We start from the raw sequence: 7,919 nt of genomic DNA on the forward strand, positions 1-7,919 counted from the left end.
ATCCCTGCGTCTGCAACTTCGTCAATTGACTGTGGGACACTGAACACCTCTCCCACTTGCCTTTCTCTGGGCCGGGACGGGTGGAGGAGCTGGGGATGCAAGCCATGCTGAAATGGTTTCTCCTAAGCAGTTTCCGGGGATTTCCTCTGCGTGGTGCCGAATGGATCTAGGATCCAATCTCTTTAATAGGCGCTCTTCCTTGCATGGATGGGGTGTTATCTGCAAAAATACCCTGACCTTCCACCTTCGCTCGACACGTGGAAGACAAAGTTATTTAACGCGCAGAAGCCAAGGGGAGCGACATCGGACCGATGGCCGAATACATCACTTGGAGGTCATTAAAGGAGGAACCCGCCTTGCAATGCTGAAGACAATTTATGTGCCGAACACCTCGCTATTGAAGACTGGTTCGGGGGCTACCGAGGTAGTCCTGGACTAAGGGGTCCTCGGGCGTCCGGCAAATTATCCATTGGGCCGGACTGATGGGCTGAGAAGACATGAAGGCCGAAGACCGTACCCGTGTCCGGATTGGACTCTCCTTGGCGTGGAAGGCAAGCTTGGCGACCAAACTATGAAGATTCCTTCTTATGTAACCTACTCTATGTAACCCTAGATTCCCCCCCGGTGTCTATACAAACCGGAGGGGTTAGTCCGGAAAGTATACATTCATTACCATAGTCATACAGGCTAGGCTTCTAGGGTTTAGCCATTACGATCTCGTGGTAGATCAACTCTTGTAATACTCATATTCATCAAGATCAATCAAGCAGGAAGTAGGGTATTACCTCCATAGAGAGGGCCCAAACCTGGGTAAACATCGTGTCCCCCGTCTCCTGTTATCATCGATCCTAGACGCACAGTTCGGGACCCCCTACCCGAGATTCGCCGGTTTTGACACCGACAACGCTCGAGGGCATTGTTGTCGGGGTCGGCCCCATGGTGGAAGGAGAAGCCTGCACGCTCTTCACCTCGGCTGTGACACGCGTCGTTAGCCACCTCCATCTTCGCGACCCCAGCTTCGACTTTGGAGCCTTGCTTGAGCCTGTGGACCTGGAGCACTGCACCGCCACTGCCGAAGCTGTGAATGACCAGGTGGAGGCCCTACCGCGAAAGTTCTTCACCATCGACCCCGCGACCACGACTGATGGCACCGCTGACCCTACGGCCACGGCTGACGGCACGGGCGACGGCGACGTTGTCGACGACGGGGCACTCCTCGCGGGCGATGGCAGAACCCAAGGCTGAAGAAGAAGCTCGATGGTGGCGCTCCCCTCCATTTTATCTCCTGCAACATGTATGGTGCCTCGTGGAGGTGTAAAAACTTATATGCTTTGCACCTTTAAGAGACAGTATGTTTTGTAATAATTTGCTAGGATTTTGTGATTTCCTCCTTGTTTGCTTTAATATTCTGCGTCGGCAGGGCCCGGCCCCGCGCCTACCTCAGCCGCCGTTGGGTCGTCCGGATCACCAGGACGAGACCAAGGGGTGAGGGGCTACGTGACTAGTTAGGCTCCTGAGTCGCGATGCTCAGGAGTCCCCCTTAACGTACGAACAGCCCTAGGTAAGGAGATTGATACGTCTCCAATGTATCTATAATTTATGAAGTATTCATGCTGTTATTTTATCATTCTTGGGTGTTTTACAATCATTTTATAGCAACTTTATATCATTTTTTGGGACTAACCTATTGACCCAGTGCCCAGTGCCAGTTGCTGTTTTTTGCTTGTTTTTTACATTGCAGAAAATCAATATCAAACGGAGTCCAAACACCGCGAAACTTTTTTGTGGATTTTTTATGGACCAGAAGGAACCCAATGGGCCAGAGCAGAACTTGGGGGTGCCCCGAGGGGGGCAAAACCCACCAGGGCGCGCTAGGCCCACCTGGCGCGCCCAGGTGGGTTGTGCTCCCGTACCCCTTCTTTGCACTATAAATTCCCAAATATTCCGAAACCCTTGGGGGTTAACCTAGATCAGAAGTTCCACCACCGCAGTGCTCTGTAGCAACCGAAAACCAATCTAGACCCGTTCCGGCACACTGCCGGAGGGGGGAATCATCTCCGGTGGCCATGTTCATCATCCCAACGGCCACCACGATGAAGAGGGAGTAGTCCACCCTCGGGGCTGAGGGTTTTTACCAGTAGCTATGTATTTTATCTCTCTCTCTCTCTCTCGTGATCTATGTCATGGGCTTTGTTAATATAGTCATATCATATGATGTTTCTCCCCTCTATACTCTTGTTGTGATGCATTGAATCTCTACCCTTCGAAGTTTTGTCATGTCGAATTGAATATTCAGAGATGAGAACACATGATATATATCTTGCAATATGAATACTTGAGGTGACAATTGGGGCATCTTATTGATTCACTTGATATATCTTATGGCATTCAACTCGCGGATTCCCGCGGTGATATTGGGGTAATCTATGCATAGGGGTTGATGCACGTTTTTCTCCAACGGGAACTTTGGGGTCTCTTTATAGTTCTTTGTGTGGATTGAGTATTATGATTATGAGTCTGCTTCGGTGTTATCTTAGTACAAAATCTTGATTAGATCGATCAGAAAGAATAGCTTGCGTTATTCTAGTACGAACTCTAGGATAGATCGAACGGAAAGAATAGCTTTGAGTTGGTTTCGTACCCTACAAACAATTTCTATATTTTGTTCTCCGCTAATAGGAACTTGGGAGTGATTCTTTATTACACTTTGAGGGATAATCAATGATCCAACTATGTTAGCACTGTTGAGAGATTGCACTAGCGAAAGTACGGACCCTTGGCCTCATTTTTAAGCATTGCAATACCGTTTTTGTGCCCGTTTACTCTTTGCTACCTTGCTATTTTCATTTATTCGGATTATAAAAATATATTTCTAGCATCCATATTACACTTGTATGACCATCTCTTGCCCGAACTAGTGCACCTATACAATTTGCCATTGTATTGGGTGTGTTGGGGACACTAGAGATTTCTTGTATTTGGTTGCAGGGTCGTTTGAGAGAGACCACCTTCATCCTAAACCTCTCACGGATTGATAAATCTTAGGTCATTCACTTGAGGGAAAATTCCTACTGTCCTACAAAACTCTGCGCTTGGAGACCCAACACAAGTCTACAAGAATAAAGTTGCGTAGTAGACATCAAGCTCTTTTCTGGCGCCGTTGCCGGGGAGGTGAGTGCTTGAAGGTATATCTTTAGATCTTGCAATTGAATCTTTTAGTTTCTTGTTTTATCACTAGTTTGGTTTATAAAAGAAAACTACAAAAAAATGGAATTGAGGTTGCATCATATTATTGATCATCTTTATAATATCTTTCTTGAAAATGATGGATCGGAACATTGTGCTCAATTATTAAAAGAAGAAGTCAATAAAATGTTTGGCACAAAGTATTTGAATGATGAGCATGATTGCAATGTTATTAGTATGAATTCTTTGAATATCCATGATGCTAATGATATGCAAAGCCATAAGCTTGGGGATGCTATATTTGATGAATATGCTATTTTTAGTCCCCCAAGTTTTGATGAGAAAATTTGTTATAATGATTGCATGCCTCCTATTATGGTAATTATAATTATGAAAGTGGATTCGGAGATGTCATGACTTTATTTGATGATGAATCCAGTATTTTGGAAGAGGTTGAAATTGATTATGACAACAAAGTTGCTATCTATGATGATTATTATGATGACATGTATGCCATAGAGAGTAATAAATTTTCTATGCTTGTGGATCATGAAAAGAATGATTTATGTAATGGTTATATTGATGAATCTATGCATGATGATACTGAAAATTATTATGAAAGAGGAACTTTTGATTCATGATGCTCTCTTTGTGTTTCAATTCTTTTCTTTTATGCGAGCACCATTAAACTCATCATGCATACTTAGAAGGCTTTGAAGAAAAGCGCTTGTTAGGAGACAACCCAAAACTTTTACTTACTATTTTTGTGTGTTCACATGATTATTCTACAGTATTGATCATGTTTTATTGCTTTTGTTTCAATAAAGTGACAAGTAAAGCCTTTGGGACCATGTTGGGTGATAGTTGATTTGACCCTGCTGAAAAAAAGAAACTTTTGCGCTCACAAAAATAAGTCCCATTTTTAACAGAAGAGTGCTTTTGAGTTGATTCTTTTTGAAGAAGTTTAATATACAAATTTCTCAGTGGTCCAATTTGTTTCATAATTTTTGGAGTAGCAGAAGTATGGTAGTTATCCAGATCATTACAGACTGTTCTGTTTTTGACAGATTCTGTTTTCAATGCATATTTTGCTTGCTTTCTAGTTTCTATGGCTTATATTACTCAATATAAATGTGGAAATGATATGCTACATCTGGCATTGTGTGGAAACAATTACACATATTGTATTTGACAGTACCAAAGTGAAATGGTTTGCTCTTTATCATACTAACCTATCTCACGAAGTTTTGTGTGATTGAAGTTTTCAAGTTTTCGGTGGGATACCGATATGAGGAGAATAAGGAGTGACAAGACCCTAAGCTTGGGGATTCCCAAGGCACCCCAACTTAATATCCAAGGAATATCCAAGAAACTAAGCTTGGGGATGCCCCGGAAGGCATCCCCTCTTTCGTCTCCAACATTATCGGTAACCTCACTTGGAGCTATGTTTTCATTCGTCACATGATATGTGTTTTGCTTGGAGAGTCAATTTATTTTGTTAAGAATTTTCTTGCTTTTATTTATAGTAATGTTTTGCATCTTTTATTTCAATAAAAGTGGCATTGATAGCCTTTGTCATGTTTATCTTGCAAGTATACATGTTGCTGTTTGAAAACAGAAAGTTTATCGATGTTGCAATAATTCCCGAGGAAAGTTAGAATGTGATAAAATGTTGGAACCTTTTGCAAAATGAGCTATGATAAATTCTCTATAGTGTGGTAGAATTTCATAATGTTTTGAGTTGAATAAGTATTGATACTCTTGCATTCTTTACAGACTGTACTGTTTGGGAAGATTGCTGTTATGTTTGCATTGTTTGCATATGCTTGCTTGTTTAATGAATCTATCTGAGGATAGGAGTATTAAATATGCAGAGGCATTTAGTATGCAATGTTGAATAATAATTTTAATAATTTTCTACAGTAGAGAATGATAGGGGTTTTGCATTAGTTTATACTAACTTATCTCACGAGTTCTTGTTAAGTTTTGTGTGGATGAAGCTTTTAAGATTTATGGAAACCGTGATATAAAAGGAATTAAGGAGACACAAAAGCTCAAGCTTGGGGATGCCCAAGGCATCCCAAGATAATATTTCAAGAAGTCTCAAGCATCTAAGCTTGGGGATGCCCCGGTAGGCATCCCACCTTTCTTCACCAACAATTATCGGTTAGTATCAATTGATCCTAAGTTTTTGCTTCTCCACATGATGTGTGCTATCCTTGGAATTTCATTTTATTTTGTTTTGCTTGCTGTTTTAATAAAGTACTTAGATCTGAAAGTTTTTAAATAAAGTAGAGTCCTCAAATAGTTTCCAAGGAGGCTAAATAAGCGGCATTCACATCCCGTCATCGAAGCCCTTTTCTATGTCATTTACTCTTGTGCTTCACTTATATCCTATGAGTAAATTGTTGAATAAATTGACTGTCAAGAAGTTGAAATCATATCATGCCTAGTGGTAGCTTCACATTTGGGTTTAGAAAGTGAAACCTTTTGAGGCTTGACAATCACAATATTGGTCATACAAGCAATTCACGAATAATTAGTATAAGGAAGAGAACTTTCACATGCAAATACACTATCCTAGAAATCTTTTGTGATTGTGAGCCCCCATCAAAATATTATATGCCAAAATTGTTGAGGTTGGACAAGGAATACAACGTAATGATTTATGTTTGTTCATATTCGCATAGAAGTTATATTGTCATAGATCCTTCAACATGTGGTGCTTGCTCCCCATCTTTGCTAGCCAAAAATTCTGCACCAAGTAGAGATACTACTTGTGCATCCAAAACCCCTTAAACCCAAATCTTATTTTCAAGAGTCCACCATACCTACCTATATGTAGTATTTCCGTGCCGTTCTAAGCAAATTCATATGTGCCATCTCTAATTTTCAAAAATAAATTTCTCCTTTGTGTGCTCGTACCGCTAGCGAGGCGGTGAGGGGCGGCCAATATTTTCCATGCTAGATGTGTTATTCTCATGATGAGTGTTTATTCACTTGTCATTGCACGAGAGTAAGGCAAAGGTATTAGGGATGCACAGTCTCGAAATGAAAAATGATTTTTTTTATGTTGTCAAATAATAAATTCCTTGGAAAGTGTTGGTATGGAGGGCACCCGTGGATACGGCTAGCCTTGTAAAGTGAAAGTATGGTGGAAAAAGGAATCAACTTTATTTTCTGTTTGGGAACCGCCTATGATATATCTAGCATGGAAAGTGTTGGGAGCTCTAAGTCGTTTTCGTTGGTGGGAAAAGTATGCCTCTCAAAATGTTTTTATCTCTCAATTTTCGCTTGGAGCTCTGGCACCTCTGCAAATCCCTACTTCCCTCTGCGAAGGGCCTATCTTTTACTTTTCAGTATTTAATTTTATGCAAAGAGTCAAAGTTTTTCTCTCTATTCCTTTTTTTATCTTTTGGCAAGCATCATGTGGTGAGGAAAGATCTAGGCACATATGTCCAGTTGAATATGGGTAGCATGAGTTATTATTGTTGACATCACCCTTGAGGTGAATACGTTGGGAGGCAAAACAATAAGCCCCTACCTTTCTATGTGTCCAGTTGAAACATTACCCTTAAACCCAAATCTTATTTTCAAGAGTCCACCATACCTACCTATATGCGGTATTTCCGTGCCATTGTAAGCAAATTCATATGTGCCATCTCTAATTTTCAAAAATAAATTTCTCTTTTGTGTGCTCGTATCGCTCGTGAGGCGGTGAGGGGCGACCAATATTTTCCATGCTAGATGTGTTATTCTCATGATGAGTGTTTATTCACTTGTCATTGCACGAGAGTAAGGAAAACATATTAGGGATGCACAGTCCCGAAATGAAAAATGAATTTACTTTATGTTGTCAAATAATAAATTCCTTGGAAAGTGTTGGTATGGAGGGCACCCGTGGATACGGCTAGCCTTGTAAAGTGAAAGTATGGTGGAAAAAGGAATAAACTTTATTTTCTGTTCGGGAACCGCCTATGATATATCTAGCATGGAAAGTGTTGGGAGCTCTAAGTCGTTTTCGTTGGTGGGAAAAGTATGCCTCTCAAAATGTTTTTATCTATCAATTTTCGCTTGGAGCTCTGGCACCTCTGCAAATCCCTACTTCCCTCTGCGAAGGGCCTATCTTTTACTTTTCAGTATTTACTTTTATGCAAAGAGTCAAAGTTTTTCTCTCTATTCCTTTTTTTATATCTTTTGGCAAGCATCATGTGGTGAGGAAAGATCTAGGCACATATGTCCAGTTGAATATGGGTAGCATGAGTTATTATTGTTGACATCACCCTTGAGGTGAATACGTTGGGAGGCAAAACAATAAGCCCCTACCTTTCTATGTGTCCAGTTGAAACATTTTGCTCATGTGTATGCGGTGAGTGTTAGCAATCATAGAAGACTATACGATACTTGAGTATGTGGAGCTCTTACTTAAACTCTGTTGAATAATTTGAATTGCAATTGCTTGGCGACTAAGAACATAGGTTGTTGAGTTTCAAGAGAGTTCATTGTTTGAACCTTAGCATGTGAATTGGTTGCCACTATAACATGACAAGTTTTATAATAAAGAATTGCTGTTATGATGCTAAGAAAAGTGATTGAAATTATCATTGATCAAACTTATGCACTTTGCTAGCATTCACACTTCATAAATTATTTCTTTTATCATTTACCTACTCGAGGACGAGCAGGAATTAAGATTGGGGATGCTGATACGTCTCCAACGTATCTATAATTTA

Source organism: Triticum aestivum, chromosome 6D (genome assembly GCF_018294505.1).
Source record: "Triticum aestivum cultivar Chinese Spring chromosome 6D, IWGSC CS RefSeq v2.1, whole genome shotgun sequence".
NCBI classification, from domain to species: Eukaryota; Viridiplantae; Streptophyta; class Magnoliopsida; order Poales; family Poaceae; genus Triticum; species Triticum aestivum.